This window comes from Portunus trituberculatus, chromosome 47 (genome assembly GCF_017591435.1).
Source record: "Portunus trituberculatus isolate SZX2019 chromosome 47, ASM1759143v1, whole genome shotgun sequence".
Classification (NCBI taxonomy): Eukaryota; Metazoa; Arthropoda; class Malacostraca; order Decapoda; family Portunidae; genus Portunus; species Portunus trituberculatus.
Genome location: NC_059301.1, coordinates 20799754 through 20817253, shown reverse-complemented (window position 1 = coordinate 20817253; position 17500 = coordinate 20799754). Strand labels below are relative to the sequence as shown.

General features: G+C 50.7%; 1 long non-coding RNA gene across 1 annotated transcript in view; it reads left to right on the top strand.

Annotated features, from left to right (window-relative positions):
• Positions 1-463: 463 nt before the first annotated feature.
• The window catches only part of LOC123520487, a 31318-nt gene continuing 14281 nt past the window's right edge, over positions 464-17500 (top strand). Inside the window, exons 1-2 of the long non-coding RNA XR_006679267.1 lie at positions 464-4371; positions 15247-15425. This is a non-coding gene — a long non-coding RNA (uncharacterized LOC123520487). The remainder of the gene's footprint in view (positions 4372-15246; positions 15426-17500) is intronic.

Genomic DNA, 17500 nt, shown 5'->3' with positions numbered 1-17500 from the left:
GCCTCACATAGTCGGTCACGGACCTCCCCTCCTCTCCCCTGTGGGTCCCCGAGTGTTCCTCTAGACGCGGAGCTGTCCCGGGGCGCCCCTGAATGAATGGAACATGCAAGGAGGGAGGGAGGGGCCTGGGATGGAGGGACGGTGGAGGGCTGTTGTGTGGGAGTGTGTGGGGCGGTACGCTGTGTAAGAATGGAATGTGTGTGTAGTGAGGGACTGTCGGTGGTGGTAAGTCTGCTGTGTGTACGGTGAGGAGGGTGTCGTGCAGTGCTGGGCTGGTTGTGGAGGTGATGGTGGTGGTGGTGGTGGTGTGGCTGTGCTGGGAGGAGGTTGTGGATTGGGCTGGGATAGGGTAGGGTGGCCCTGGCGTGGAGGTGGCGGAGGTCTCAGTGTGAGGCTGGGGTGGCAGTGTCGGGGGACTGGTGGCAGTGTGGGGGATGGGGTAGGGGTGGGGTCGTTGGCCGTGTCCTGGGCTGAGTGCAATAGCTCCTGGGGAACATGTTAGCGCCTCCCCCGCCTCCTCCTTCCTCGCGGGCCCCTGTCCTCACGGCTTCACCAGAGGCTGCCGCAGTCTGTGAGGACTCCCGGGACATTCCAGGGTGCAAGAGGGGCCTCAGTAAGGTCCAGCGAGGCACCCCATATGCCACTTCTCATTCATTTCCCGGTGTGTGTCGGGTGGGGGCCGACTCCCGCTCTCTCAAGTTGCATGAGTACCGTCGCGCTGTTGCCACACCTCCGCCACCCACCCGCTTTTTAACTTTCCCAGGCTCTTCCAGCCGTTGTATTTAGAGGAGTGTGGCGTCGCACAGGAGGATGGGCCTGCTGGGAGGATACCTTTGAGAGGTGAAGGACTGCTGGCTAGTTTTGAGTTGCGTGGATCCTGTTGCCCTCCCATAGTCATTGATATTGCAAGAATGCAACGACCTAGCAAAGACGACCACCAGATTTGTGAATGACAAAGTTGACGTGGGTGGCACCAGATGGCGCGTGAGTCCGGGGGCGGCAGCCGGCACACCCGCCCGTCCCCACCCACACTGCCGCCTCCGCCCACACCTCTCGTAGGGGTGTGTGTTGATGTTAGCGGGCGTGATGGGACGTATAGAAGCGGGGGCACCAAAAGGGAGTGAGGAAGGTGGGTGTGGGGAGGTCGGGGTGGTCTGGCAGCGCGGGAGGGAGGGATGGAGGGAGGAGGGACGAGGCCGGGCTCTTGTCCCCCTCACCGCCGCCGCCAGACCTGCAGGTGACACCGCCGCGCGCACATCCACGCCGCCTCTCGCTGCCTTCTCCGCTCGGCCCCTCCACCCTTTCAGCAGGCCAGAGGGGCCCCGGCACAAGGGCCGTCGACAGGAACCAGTGTTGTGCTGGGGAGGGGGCGGGATGGGGCGCGGTGGGGCGATCGAGAGGGAGGCGCCCCATCCCGCGATGGTGATTCAGCACAGACGGAGGTGGAGCTTTAAAGGACCCGCCGGGGAGTGACCTTGGTGTGTGGCGCCCCGGCAGCCTGTACCGCGGTAGTGTGTGGGGCCCGCCGCCTCCCGGGGCTGTGGTGATAGTGCGTGGAATGTCTAACCCAGTCTGGCCCCACGGTGGTGCAACAAGATGTCTCCTTGCGGGGCACTCGCCGGGGCACTCGTGGGGCGAGCCGAGTTCCCTCACCCCAAGGGGCCAAAAGGAGGCCCTTCCCGCCGGGCATCGACGTGCTGTCCCCTCCACATGTTTACAGTGAGGGCGGAAGTTTGGGGCGTGTGTTGGAGTTGGTGGTGGTGGTGATTTTGCTGTGGATGGTGGTGGCAGTAGTGAACCCGGTGGTGGTGGGAAGAAGCACAGCTGTTGGCACCCTCCCATCTCCCTCACACCCGGCCCACATGACTCATCTTACCCTCGCCCACACTCCCAGTAACATCCACCCACTGCAAAACCACCCCGCCCACTCTCAGTAACGTCCCAGCTCACAGCAACACCCTATCCACATCCTCAGCAATTACACCACCGCAAGCAACACCCTCCCTCCCACATACCCATCCCTCCAGCCACCACCCTCGTAGTGACACCCACTGACTGCTACACCCGCCCACCCCCAGCAACACTCTCCCACCCACCCTCGGCAACACCCACCCATTCTTCCACATGGATTCACGCTTCAGCTGTTGTTGGCCGGATGTTTAACTGATATCCACTTGTCCACACCACCCACCGTCAGTCAATCCACAGCACACCCTCCACTCCCGTCACCTCCGTCACACTCCACATTTCGCCCTCCGTGATAAAACCTACTACACAACCCCTCTTGCACCCCTCTCCCCTTCCTCCTCTCCTCCTCGTACTCCTCCTTCTCCCCTCCTCCTCTGCCACTCTACATCCACCACCACCACCACCACCACCACCACCACACTCGTCGTACAGTTTTGCCCACCCACCACACACACTCAACCTCCGAGACCTCTCCCCTTCTCCTCCTCCTCCTTCTCCCCCCACACCCATATTTCTACAGTCACATTCCTCTCTCTCTCTCTCTCTCTCTCTCTCTCTCTCTCTCTCTCTCTCTCTCTCTCTCTCTCTCTCCCGCCCACCACCACCACATAGATTCCTTCCAGCCATCATACAACGCCCGCCGCCCATATTCCACTCGAGCCCTTCCTTCCTTCCTCCCTTCAGGCCGCCCTCCACCCTTCCTCCTCCACCCACGACTTGGCCCCAAAAGACCACCAACAACACTTACTCACACACACCCTCTACTATTCTCTGCACACACACACACACACACACACACACACACACACACACACGACAGCCCTCCTTCATTCCCACTACAGTGCCGGCAGCGATAACCTCCTGATCCTTCCTCCCTGACGATAAGTTCTCTTCATGAATTGCCTCATGCATACAATCCACTGGTGGCCGCAAATGACGGACTCAAGTAAACATGTATTTCTACACCCACGTTCTGTTTTAGACCCTTTTCCGTGTCTGTAGCCTTGTCTGCGCCCCTCCCTTTACCTCTGTTCACGCCTTTCCCAAGTGGTCACGCCCCTGCCCCCGCCCCCTCCCTGCCCCTGACCCATGGGCACAAACATGGGCAGCAAGGTCGTGTGAAGGAGGGTGTGGAGATCAGCCTCCCGCCGGCGCCAGGGGAAGGGCGTGTTGGTGCCAAGTGCCGGTGCCTTATATTGCCAGCACTGCTACCACCACCGCAGCCACCGTCACTACTACCACTACAGCGATTATCAATATCTAAACTACCGCCATCACTGTATTATTTCTGTTAGCGTTGACCCTCGCCATCACTGCCCCCACTGGTGTCACTCGAGTTATCATCACTGTTCCTCATGTCATCACTGTCCCTACCACTGTTCTCATTGTTACGTACCGCTGCTACTGTTACCTATACCAATGGCACCTCTACAATCACCATGTCTGCTACTGCTACTTCTAAAATTAAAATTTGCACGCATTATCATCGACAACATCTACAGCTACTATTACAACGACCTCCCTCACAATTTGTATACACACCACTATCTACACCAAATCATCACTGTGGTCAGGCTGTTGTATACACCACCACCACCACTATCACCACACATCTTTCATCTCACTACTGCCACCACTATCACCACCACTTCCTCCTCCTTCACCAACACTACCACCATCACCATCACCATCATCACCACCAGCTGCACCACTGCCTGCTTTTTCCACAGCGTCAGCACAGACACAGTAACCACCCCCTTTCCACCATCACCAAGGCACCACCACAACCACTACCACAACGACAAGCATCCTTACACTACCATCACATCGCAGAGAGAGAGAGAGAGAGAGAGAGAGAGAGAGAGAGATGATTTTCACAGTAATTAGCACCATAAGCTAAAAAAAAAAGATGTCCGGTATTTATTTAAGGATGTGAAAATAGTACACACTCGTCTATTATATTCACTGGCGGGAGTCATGTAAGGCCTCACTGAATCGCCGCGCCGTGTCCCTGGGAATGCGGTAGGCGGGCCGTGCTATACGCAGAGTACTCTTGAAGTGTACTGGGGAGTGATGCGACGGCGACCCAAACGAAGGAAGCAAGCAGAAAGAAAACAGGTGATGTGCCGGGACTCCTTATGGCAATGACACGGAAACTCGCTATTGTTAACTCCGTCACTTATTGTATTGGTTTGAAGTACCCTATAACGACTCAATTAGAGGAAGCGATCAGACAATGCAAGGCGGATCTCATCAAAGAACACGTAATAAAAGTGCTTAAGAAAACGGGAAGAGCCGCTGCAATGAAGCAAGAAGGAAGGAAGGAGGAACACTGACGGACGCGGAAGGGAAGGAAGGAAGGAAGGAAGGCGTCGGGACGAGGCAGGGGAGCGCACCGACCAGGTAAATATCTCCCCATTTTTTCTTACTTTCCGGGGACTGCCACTCTTATCGCTGCCTTACTCTGCTTACTCCCATAGACCTTCTCTCTCTCTCTCTCTCTCTCTCTCTCTCTCTCTCTCTCTCTCTCTCTCTCTCTCTCTCTCTCTCTCATTCCTCTGTCCGTCAGCCACACCAGACGGCGGCGCCACACAGTTGTGTCATTCTATGTGGCCTTAATTATTACTGTGCTTTACGTAAATAGCGAAGCAGCATGTAGTAAGGAAGCTACATACTCCGCCTCCACACACACACACACACACACACACACACACACACACACACACACACACACACACACACACACACACACACACACACACACACACATACATACATAAATAAATAAATAAATAAATAAATAAATATATATATATATATATATATATATATATATATATATATATATATATATATATATATATATATATATATATATATATACACACACACACACACACACACACACACACACACACACACACACACACACACACACACACACACATGCACACACGACGCTTACATGCAAGCACGCTACTACATTTTGTTTCTCTCTCTCTCTCTCTCTCTCTCTCTCTCTCTCTCTCTCTCTCTCTCTCTCTCTCTCTCTCTCTCTCTCTCTCTCTCTCTCTCTCTCTCTCTCTCTCTCTCTCTCTCTCTCTCTCTCTCTCTCTCTGTGTGTGTGTGTGTGTGTGTGTGTGTGTGTGTGTGTGTGTCCCTCCTTCCCTCTCCTTGCCTCCCTCCCTCCCGCCCTCCCTCCTCCATAGTGGGATTAACCGCGACATTCCTTCGTTAGCGTCGGGAGCCTGTTCCCACGCTCTCTCTCTCTCTCTCTCTCTCTCTCTCTCTCTCTCTCTCTCTCTCTCTCTCTCTCTCTCTCTCTCTCATAATGGTGGCTCACTCTTCGTGACCACCTGGAAGGCGTCCACCTGTCCTAGCAGCGATCACCGCCACAGCAGGTGCCTCCTGGTGTCCCCAGCAGGTAGCATCGTGCTCGTGTCTTCAGTAGCGTGTAGGACTTCCCGCCTGCCGTGTCCTGGCGTGCGGTCGCTTCCAGGCAGGGACCGTTGTAGTACAGGGCGAATGAAAGCAGCGCGTCGGTGATAATGTGTGTGGTGTTAATTGGTGGCTGGCGACTGTCATTAAAGACCTTTCCGTTAATACATTACTGAGTACTGGTCGCATTTGTAACAGTGTCGTGAACCCTCGGCGAGCTGCAGATTGAGTGACACGAGTTGCTGGCAGTTGCTTCACCCGAGACTTCAGGTCAAGGCTTCATTGTATTGCACTGAACTGCATTGCTTTACCCGCTGGTGCTTATGATCGTCTGTTGTTTTGACATCACTCGTACTGAAATAAAGTTGCTTCTTTCAGCGGCCATCGTTCGTCAAAACTGTTTTCCTTGACTTGGTGTGTGCAGCAAGTGCCGTAGAGGCCTATCACAAGTGTTCTTTGCCGGTCAGTGACCTCTGTAGGGCGGTGGCTGTACAGTGAAACACCGCGCCGCACACCGCTGTAGCATATGATACTCCATTTTTGTGGATTTGTCGTTCCCTATATGTACTGCACCAATACCCTCCTGCTGTTTCCTCGCTACATCCTGAAGTTTGCACCAAGACAGCTGCTGTGCAAAGGATCCTGTAGGTTGCCAGAACTCGTGAATGATGCCATGTGCCTTGTTCCATGCTCCTTGATCCGATGAAGTGAGACTTGGGCGCAACGAAGGGAAATCGACACCCACATGTCCTTAATGGAACACTCTAAACATGCTCATAGCGCTGCGCCTTTCTCTCTATACAAGACTTGTCCTTATCGTGCATAGCATAGGTAATGGTTCTTCGAATAAAGATATATATATATATATATATATATATATATATATATATATATATATATATATATATATATATATATATATAACATAACCCCATAGAAATAACATGAGAGTTTGTGATAGCCTCCTGGAATTAGCAGAGTTAGCTGTGACTGGTCTCGTAATTCTGTAACACTTTTACGAATGCAAATTGCTTATTGCATCTCAACGCGATTCGCACCATTAGCAAAGTAAAGGCGAAAAATGGACCTATTCAGGGGCATTGTCACCCTCATTATGCATGTTGCTTTATAATTAGAGGACATGCTGCTGAGCTGACACTCGTGGCCCAGCTGCTGTCGGTAACCATGAAGAATGGAAGACTTAAGAAAAATTCCATGCGGCCGTCTGGTCGTGAATCCCTGTTGAAGCGCTTCATCACGTGGCGGGGGCGCTAACCTCGTCAGGTGTGCGGAAGGTGTGTCTGAGTGGGCGGTCCTCACCTGGCGCCACGTGCACGCCGGCGCCGGGAATCTTGATGACCTGCACAACCGCCTCGCTCGTCGCAGGACCCGCCACGCCCCTCCTTGTGCTTGCATCGCCGGACATCAGATGGAGGCCTCACTGTGTCACCGGATGTGTATCTTATTTTCCTTACTTAAAAACCTATTCTGAAACTTCTACTTTTAAAGGCTCTAGTCGAAGTTTCGCGGTTTTCAGTATGTTGTTTACAATTCTGGAGAGAGAGAGAGAGAGAGCAAGGCGTTTCTGAATACGGGCCTTATACACTGTTGCCTTCTCATTCACTTCCTCACGTCACTGTCTTTCTGTCCCAACACCTGCACATTCTTACTTCCCTCTCCCCACACCTACTTGCCCGCCGCCTCTCCCGTGCCTCCCTCGCTCCTTGCCATTACCTCTTCTTACTTACCGGGGGAGCGAGGTGACTCAATTATATGTCTTCACTGCCAGACAGGAAGTGAGTATCATGCTGTACCGGGGAGATGGGCAGGTGTCTCGTACTGGGAGGATAGGTAGTATTGAGATGAGAAAGTAGGCGGTGCTTCGTATTGGGAAAACGGGCGTCATTTTGTATCAGTATAATAGGTGGGGGTCTGTACTGGGTGTGTAGGCGTTATACTGTACCGGGAAAATGGACGATGCTTTATACCAGGAACGTGGGCGGTGTTTTGTTACGGGGATGTGGGCGGTATGCTGTGCTGAGAACTTGGGCGGTGTTTTCCATCTGCATCGTGGGCGGGGCTTTGTACCGGAAAGAAAAAAAAATGGGCTGTCTTTGATACGGGGGAAGTGGATGGCATCATGTACCGGGAAATTAAGTGAAGTTTTGTACCGGGGTTGTGGGCGGTCATTTAAACTGGGAAAATAGGCCTTGCTTTGTGTTAGGTAAGTGAGTGGTGTTTTACATCGATAGACTGGGCGGCGTATTGTACCGGGATAGTGGGCGGTCTTCTGTACCGGGAGGGCGGGCTGTGTTATGTACTGGGAAAGTGTAAGATGCTGTAAACGAAAAGAATTAGTAGCTTTTTTTCCTGTACTGGTGAAGTAGGCAGCATTTTTACTGGTAAGATGGGTGATGATCTTTACCGGGAAAATGTTTAGGAGATTATAATTTATACCGGAAGAAGACACACACACACTGTAAATGTAAAAATGAGGTATGTTTTGTACCGGGAGAGTAAACAACCTTATGCATACTGGGAGAATGAGCGGTCCGGTGTAATCACAAGTTTCCATTTTGTACCGGAGAAAAGAAAGGAAAAATAGGAGGACTAATGCGCTAAAGAGATAACCTGTCTAGCTCTTGTACCGGTAAAGAGACAGAAGCATTGTACTGGGGTATGTATGGTTTGCTACACCTGGAAATAGGAAGGTGTTTAGTACTTGGTGATAAATATACGATTAACTGACGGATTTCCGATGTTAATGGCGCCGCAAGAGCAGAACCACGGAGGGAATGGACGGGTTTCGATGTGGAAGAGTTGCTGGCTTGTACTTTTATATACTGGGAAGTGAGTGTTTGGTATACTTTACTGGAAGACTGGGAGGCTTTTTACATACAGTAGGAATATAAAGTGTTGAGTAAAAAGGAACGATTCGTGTCCATACTGTTACTTCAGCAATCTATCGAGACGGGTCAGTGGGCGGTCCTTTAGAACTAAGACATGGGCGGTTTAAGGCATTAGAGGCGTTTGTTAGCTTTTGGAATTACAAGATCTAAACCTCTATTTTGTTATTTTGAGTGTTTTGGATCACTTTGGTTCGACAAGGGTGAGTTTCTTCAGAGGCCATGTTCTTTTGTTAGAGTTTATAGATATCTTAGTTCTTTGGAGAGTCTAAGAATCTTTGTAGGGATCTTCTGTGTCATTAGGAATCTTGGTCTTTCCAGAGTCTGTCGGGTTTCCTTAGGGGCGTCTCTAGGAAAAGTCTTTAAGTGGGAGTTTTAAGGGATCTCAATTTTGTGAAGGTTTTTGTAGGAAGTCTATTGTTTTTAGTTGTCCTTAGAGATCTAGAGGTCTAGAGAGAGAGAGAGAGAGAGAGAGAGAGAGAGAGACGGTAGTGAGAAATTTCATCCTTTAGGAAGATTTTTTTTTTGTTTCTTGTGTAAATCCCAATCCCAATAGCGAGTCCACGCCCCTCGCCGCCTATTGGTCAGCAGCCTTGTGACGTCACCCAATTATCTCGCTTCATCCAAAACTTTCTCTCATCAGTGGAATGTCTGCTCGTGATCAACACAGTCATGGCCCAAACCCGCGGCTGTGTCATTCCGTGGAGCCAGGCGAGGGCACGGGGTAACTGGAGGAGGAGGAGGAGGGGGAGGAGGAAGGTTTCAGAAGACTGGCGACGGGAAGTGTTGGAACGCAGTCTGCCTTACTCACCTCTTGTGCCCCGGATGTCCAAAATTTTGTGGTGAAGGACGTTCCGGGAGAGTGTGTATATATAAGTGGGGGCGTGGTGCACTCTCGTCTGTGTGCCTTGAGTGTGTGTTATTCACCCGTGCACGGTCTTGAGGATCACGGCCTGGACTCGTGATGGACGGCCGTACTTATCCGGAAAGAGTTCACAGCCAATACGTATGTAGTGTACCAATCTGTAAGTATGAGCCGCACGTCACTCAGGCCTGGTCAGGGAGGACTTGTGATTATTTCTTAATCACTTTTGGAAATAAAGGATTTCGATTGTAAACCTCAGCTTGCCAAATGACAAACAAGGACATAAACACAGAGCTAGCGTGCAGTTGTGTGTGTGTGTGTGTGTGTGTGTGTGTGTGTGTGTGTGTGTGTGTGTGTGTTGTTGTTGTTGTTGTTGTTGATGTGAGTTTTAATGTATAACTGTGTATGAGCTTACAAATATTTTCCTTGTCTTTGCTTCGTGGAAATAGCATCCTTGTTTTTCCTTCTCTACTCCTCCTCCATTTTCTCCCAAAAATTTCCGTTTTCTTTCTCATTACTCTCATGACATCTTTTGTGAGCGTTGTGGAGGTTCTTCGCGGTGCTGGAGGAGCCGAGTTGCCGGTGATGACACAGATCGAAGATTAGAGATCCGGATGTGGTGAGCAGTGTAATCTGGATCTGACGTGCGGCATGGAAGCACGGGAATGCTGGGTGTGGGTGTTCTTCCGTGTGTGTATGTGGGTGTGTGGGTGTGGCGGGATGGTGGTCATGCGTTAAGGAGTGGGTGTGATGGGCATGGTAGGTCCTGAAAGGACAGGTGGATGTGGCCCCAAGAAGGATGGGTGTGCCATTTTCCTCGAAGAAGGATGGGTGTGGATATTCCTTCAAGGAAGGGCGAATGTGACTGTTCCCTCAAGGAAGGGAGATTGTGGATCTTCCTTTAAAGAAGGATGGATGTGGCTGGTCCATCAAGGAAGGGTGGGTGTGGCTATTCTATCATGGAGCGGCAGGTGTGGATGTTCCTTCAAGGAAGGATGGGTGTGGTTGTATCTTCAAGAAAGGTTTATATTGAGCATTATTTCAAGGAAGGATGGATGTGATCGTTCTCTTCTGAGAAAGGTTAATGTGGGTATCCTCTGTGTCTAGTGTGGGTGCTGTGCCTGTAGCTGTTTTCCTCAGAGGGATGGAGAAGTTTTCTTATTGGTATGGTGTGGATGGAGCGGTTTCTCGCCGCGGCATGGTGGGTGATGGGTGTGGTGAGCGTGGCTGTTGTTCCACGAGAAGTATGGGTTGGCTGTGAGCGGCTGTGATGCAGCAGGACAGCTGTTTTCTCACGAGTAGGGTGAGTGTGGTTGGTGTGGTTGTTCCTTGCGAGTGGGGCAGCCGAGCGGGTGCGGCCTTTCCCGCGGGAAGGCTGGGGTCTGGGAGGCCGTAGCCCACAGAAGATTTGGTGTGGCGGATGTGGCTGTTGTTTCTTGTGAGGATGGGCGTGGTGGGTGTGGCTGACCCGCCCTGGGAAGGGTAGGTGTGGCGTGTGTGGCTCCACCTCCGAGGAGTGGATGCAGAGGCTGAACGGGTGGTCCACACCTTACGGTATCCACTCATTCTCTCCATTGATATAGAAAACTCTCTCTCTCTCTCTCTCTCTCTCTCTCTCTCTCTCTCTCTCTCTCTCTCTGCACAATTATCTAGGGCAAAGTTAAAAATAAGCCGCGCTGATGTATAGGCACCAGTCATCGGCTGGAACATTGCCTTCAACTTCGCGCGGAAAAGGAAGAAAGGGGAAAAAAGTAGAGGAAGTGGACGCCCCCGCTTCACGCATGCTAAAACCCCGTTAGAGAGCGTCAGTGCGTATGAGTAGCTCTTCCCGTGGAGCGTGTGCATGCGTGCGTGTGTGCGTGTGTGTACCCTGGCGGTATGCAAGGAATGCGGCGACCATACCCGGCAGACACTCCACGGGGCCCCACTCCTCCCTCCGCCCTCCATCTCTCCTCCCTCCCTCCTTCCCTCCCTCCCTGACACTCTCTCCTTGCCTTCTTCCCTCCCTCGCTCTCCCCTCCCTTAGCCGGCCACCTCCATTCCTCGCAGCCACCCTCCCACGGCCTCTCTCTCTCTCTCTCTCTCTCTCTCTCTCTCTCTCTCTCTCTCTCTCTCTCTCTTACTGTTATACCATTAGAATAAACATAGTAATAGTAGTAGTAGTAGTAGTAGTAGTAGTAGTAGTAGTTGTTGTTGTAGTTGTAGTAGTAATAATAGAAGTAGTAGTAGTAGTAGTAGTAATAGTAGTAGTAACGATAGTAGCAATAGTGGTGGTGGTGGTGGTATTATACAAGTCAAGGGGTTTTAATGACAAAGTAATTTATGTCGGGGTCAATGTTCATAAATGTAAATGATTCTCTCTCTCTCTCTCTCTCTCTCTCTCTCTCTCTCTCTCTCTCTCTCTCTCTCTCTCTCTCTTCCCTGCGGCCGTCCCCTGGAATTTAATTAGGATGGAATTTCTATCAAATAACAGTAAGTTTATTTGTTGAAGTGGGAGACGACGATGCCAGTGTCGGGAACAGTTGTACTCGAGATGATAGCACCACTTCACGCCCAGTATTTATCTCCCTGGTGGCTGGCTGGGCGAGGTGCGTGCTGGCGGTGCTGGCCGATGCAGACACACCTTTCGCATGGGGCGGTAACGGCACGAATAAACAGAAAAAAAAAAGTCGTCGGCATTGTGGAATTTTTGGAAAGAAAGTGGCAGTGTAGGAGAGGTGGCATCGAGACGAAGGGACTTAAATTTCCCCGTCATATTGGCAACGCCGGGTGGAGGCAGCACACCCTCCGTTATTTCTGCTTGATAGGCGTCCTCTTCACCCCCTCCCAGAGCCGTCGCCCGTGTGTGCCACCCTCGCCGCCGCCGCCACCACCACCACCACTCAGGTAAAGCATGAGGAGGAGAAACACGAGGCTAAATAATTCGACGTCTGGCTAAAATACTAACAAATTGGGACCCTCCCTTGGTATGCTCTGGCGGCCTAGGTTACCAGTCTCAAGTATTTATCGGTGAATTATCGCATTGTGTTCTCCCCGCACGTCCCACTGCTGATTTCTGTAGCCGGGAGGGTGGGCTGTGTGCCCCGTGTGATGCATTAAGGCCCCGCGTCATGCCACGTAATGGAATAATTGGTAAAAAAAAATTAAATAGTGGGTGAGGAAGTGTGTGGAGTGGCAGAGGCTCGGGCTGCCAGGTCTCGCCATGTGCACGTTATGGGAGCCGCTTCATTCCTTGACCTAAAATCTTTGCCCTCTGAATTTAATCTCTTTACAACGCTGCTGCTGCTGCTGCCGCTGCTGTTTCTGCTGCTGCTGCCGCCGCTGCTGCTGCTGTTGCTGCTGACCACCCTCGTTGCCCCTACCACTGTGCTCCTCCTACTCTTCCTACTCCTTTCCTCTACCCCTCCCCTCCCTGGTGTAATTACGGATCCCATACACGGCCTGTATAGGAAGATGTGTGTGTGTGTGTGTGTGTGTGTGTAAATCTTCATAATCGTAATGATAATGATAATAATATTTACGATAACTTCATCTGCTGCTTCTTCATCGTCTTCTTCTTCTTCTTCTTCTTCTTCTTCTTCTTCTTCTTCTTCTTCGTTTACTACCACTACTACTACTACTACTACTACTACTACTACTACTACTACTACTACTACTACTACTACTACTACTACTACTACTACCACCACCACCATTACTACATCTACGATCATCATCATCATCATCATCATCATCATCCTATTACGACCACCACTACTACCACCACCATCACCACCACCACCACCACCACCACCACCAGAACGCGTATACATCCAAATATGTGTCGAAAATATGTATGTGGTACGGAAGGAAGTTACCACAGACTATGAAACTATGATGCAATGTAATTCTCTCTCTCTCTCTCTCTCTCTCTCTCTCTCTCTCTCTCTCTCTCTCTCTCTCTCTCTCTCTCGTAGGCCTATGGAGGAGAGAGGCCTTGAGGGACGAGGAAGGAGGGAGAAGGAAGGCATGGGTAGTGGTGGCTGCCTTCCTTCTTCATTCTCTCCCCTCCATCCCTCCTTCCTTCACTCCTCTCCCTCCTCCTTTCTTTTTGATTCCTCCTTCTCTTTACTTCCTTCTTCCTTCTCTTTCTTACCTTCTTCCTTTACTCTCCTTCCACCTTCCTTTTCTTACTTTTCTCCACTCCTTCCACTTCTTCCACTTTTCCTCTCCTTCTTCCTTCTCCCTTCTCCCTCCACTCCGTCACGTGGCGCTGCGTCCTGATCACGTGCCTCTTATCAGCTCAGTCCCAGCAGCTCCAGTGGTCTCTTGTCACTCACTATCTGCCTCACAATAACCTTTACAACTTTCCTCGTGGTGTCGAGGCGTGTGGGGCGTGTGACTCCGGCGACCAAGAGGAGCCGGTGAGGGGAAACTCTTCCTTCCTGCCGCCGTCCTTTCCCTCGTGATAGTGTGGTGTGATTGGTGTCAGGAGGAGTGTGAGGGACATGGACTGCATGCAAGGGGGAAGAAGCGTGTTTTGATTATGTTTGTTGTGATTCGCCTTGTCCCTCACTTGTTTTCCGTATGTGGTGTAATGGTATTGGTGGTGGCGGTGCTGGCGGTGCTGGCGGTGGCAGGGGCGTTATGATCAGTCGAGGCTTGCTAGTGAGATCATCATATTAATCAGCTTTTCTTTTTTTCTTTTTCATCTTCATTCGTATCTCTCTCTCTCTCTCTCTCTCTCTCTCTCTCTCTCTCTCTCTCTCTCTCTCTCTCTGATAATTAGTTTTCGTGATGTAAGAGCTTAATTCTTGCCCATGTTATGTGTGGGCCACGAGGGAGGGAGGGCGCACTGTAGTGGGAAGCTGTGGGGAAGGACTGTTTCAGTGTGCGTGCGCTGGTTGTGTGTGTGTGTGTGTGTGTGTGTGTGTGTGTGTTGGGCTTCCGTGGCGCCGCGATGCCGCCATGTATACGGGCAAGGAAGACTGTGGGAGCGGGACTTGTATGCCGGGCTGTGTAAATGGAGCGGTGGCTTTGCGGTGTACTATAGGGAAGGCCTTGCTGCAGGGCGTAGATGAGCTGTGACGTGTAATGCTGACACGCCACAGCTGTGTAATGTGTGTTTGGTATAATAGTACTAGGAATTACTGCAAGGGATTAGGAAGTTTGCCGAAGGACGTATGGAAAGTGTGTTTGTTAGTTTATAGGCAGTGTAAGATGCGTGGCGGTGTGTGGAGGGATGGAGGGAGGAGCAGTGAGGTGTGTCGGGGTGTGTAGCTGTGTGAGGGAACCCTGCTGAGGTGTGTGGCGGGGAGCAGGTGGGTGTGGCTTGTATGTACCATTTAAAGGTGTGCGTGTGTAGAGGTGTTGTTGTTAGTGCGCGTGTGTCCTCTATAGTGCTTGTGTCGCGCCTCCTCGGGACACTCCGAAGTGCGCCCTAGTGCCGGGCATGGCGAGAGGAAAGGAAGACTGATAGAGGTTTCCACGTAGAGCGAGGTACCAGGAAGTACGAGGCTGTGGGGAGGGATGGGAGGGTGGGTGACATCTTGAGGGAAGGTGTTCCTTAGGTATTGGTCACGGGCGATGATTGTGGAAGTGAAGTGTGTAAATGACATCACGCGGCAGTGGCTGCAGCAGCACGCCAGCCGCTGCGTTGAGGGCTAGTGGCGCCAGCATGTGTTCGCACGTTCGTCTGGCCGACTCATGCTAAAGTACAGCTTTTATCGCCGAGTCGCTGCTTCCACGTGTTGGAGCAATAATCGTAAGCGGTAATCTCCGAGGAAGAGCATTGTAACTCGCGCCTCGTTTTCCACGGTAGTGAACTTTTTCTAAGATATCTGAGGCGGGAAGCGGAAGCCGCGTCCTGTGGCGGGTCTGACCGCCATGCAACAGGTGTGCGGGAGGTGCAGGTGTGGCCACGTCACGTCCGCTCCGCCGGCTGCCTCGCGTTCAAGGGGAAAGATATTTTTAAATGTATGAAGTAAAACCGTAGTGCGGACGTACGGATATTAAATAAAATTAAGTTTTATATAAAAGACCATTTACGTCAACATCAACATACCTTCAGGATTTTTTTCTCTTTCGCAGAGACACCTTCCCAAGTCACTCTGCCTCCTCCCTGCACGACCTTCCTCCACCGGCACCACCCACGCCGCCACAGTGCCGCCGCCGCCACACCACGGTAACATCTCTTTACGCGGAAAAAGTGGTCCATGTCTTCCTGATACGAGGATCATCCCTCCCCAAGACGCCGCCCCGCAGCTGAGGTATGTGTATAGTGCATTTGTTATTGGGACTGGTTCAATATTCCCTACTCGATCTTGTAAGGTTTTGTGTATTGAGCCTATTGCTTCCAGCTGTCCCTCACTCCTCCACCACATATATCACCATCCTGGCAGTTCCTCATGCCTCCCGGTCGTCCCTCATTCGTCTTTTCATTCCCTATTTCTCTCTCTCCTCTTACATCTCGTTCTTCCCTTCTGTCGCTCGTTCATCTCTTCTGCCTCTCATTCTTTGTTTACGTTTAATCTCTGCTTCCTCACTCTCTCGCTTCACTTCCTGTCAACATCATTTCTTGTCCCCCTTCCCGGCTCTTTCCACCCTTCTTCCTCCTCCCATCCATGCCTCTCCCTTCTTTTTTCCCGCTCCTCTCACCCCCTCCTTTCTGTGTCTTTCCCTTCTTCATCTTTATTAAAAACAGGCGCTTCGTGTAGATTAAGTTTGAGTTGAAAAATGGAGTTGATTCATTCTTGCTACGGATTTCAGGCGGCCATTTTGTCTATGCTCTTAATGCTCCTTGATGTTGAAGTGCAGTACCGTGGCACTGAGGGGGTAAAGGAAAGTAGTCTATCTATAAAGTTAAAGTGGACGGTTTTATAGAACATGCTACTGTTGCTCCCTTTAAAGATGGACGCTGGAAAGGTAACGAGAGGGTGTGTTGGTCCGCCTCTAGAGAATGCAATGTAATGTAATGTAAACAGCTACCTAGATGAATGAAGTGAGTGTTTCAGTAGTGTTTTCGGATGACATACTCTCCTTCCTTCTTCCTTCTGTTATCTTCCTTCACTGTCCTTCCTCATTCCTTCTCTCGCTTTCCTCCACTCATTCTTCCCTCCTTCCTCTACTCCATCCACGTTTCGTTTCTCCTTCCCCAATGTCGCCAGGAAGAAAACAAGAGGAAGGTGCAGATTGTCGAAAATTTAAGCAAGTATTGAAGAGACTCATACCCTGAAGAGCCACGCCAGGTGGAAACATGTGACACTTAATCAGAAACGTGTGTTGATGTTTCTTCCTGTAGATGATTCTTAGTTCGTTCTGAGCGGAAGGGATAAGGTTTACTTGATAATCTCTCATTTCTCTGCTCGGGAACTGACATCTAAGTGGTCATTTTTGTTTAGTTCCTGCTGCCATTGACCGGACTTTCATTCTTACATAAATAACAAAAAAATCTGTATGTATGTTTCGATGGAACTTTGCAGAGGAGGTATAGGCGTTATGCGTGTCAGGCGCCAGTAAGGAAACCAGCCTTGCTTACTGCTACCTACTTCCTGCACCTGTTGAGAACTTACCAGATGATGATAGCCATTTTGTTCATAAGAGTATATACGTTTTTGTGCGAACGTAAACTAGCTATAAACATTCTCTTGTAACATGCGTTTGGTTGGACTTGATACTGCTCTTTACAAGCTTTGGACGTCACTTTGCATGTAGCCCCGTTGAAGCTGTGTCGTGAAACCGATCAGTCAGTCAATCGATCAGTCCATCAACTAATCATTCTTTACCTTTGGCCGTCCCTGCTCTTACCTCAGAATCTCCGGACGAATGTGGTAATAATTGTAATAATAACACTTGAATTGGTTTGTGATTTACTGTTCAGATAAACATTTTGTCTCTCCTTGTCTGTGTGATGGGTTTGCTTCGTGACTCATTGCTGCAACAGTTGTGTGTGACGGCAGCGATGGACTAGGGAGGGAAGTGTCGGCGTGCCTACAGAGGGCGAGGGGCGGACTCCGAAGCAATAGGGAAGATGCAGACGTGATCATCCAGACGACTGTTATGAGTGACGCATCAGGACACAGGGAGTGGATGATGACTCGGAAGGAAAGCACAGGAAGGTTAAGGAAGGAAGGATGGAAGTAAGGAAGGAGGACTAGTCGAATTTAATGAAGGAAGGCTAACTAGTAATACAAATCGTGTAAAGGATACTTGTACACTTGAAAATCCAACGCCCGATCGTCATAACCAGATAGGAAGCGAAGTGCAGTGAGTCCTTCCCCTCTCGAGTCATTTCCTGAAAACAAGAGTCGCGTCAATAATAAGGACAAGTTATCGTGGCGCCAGC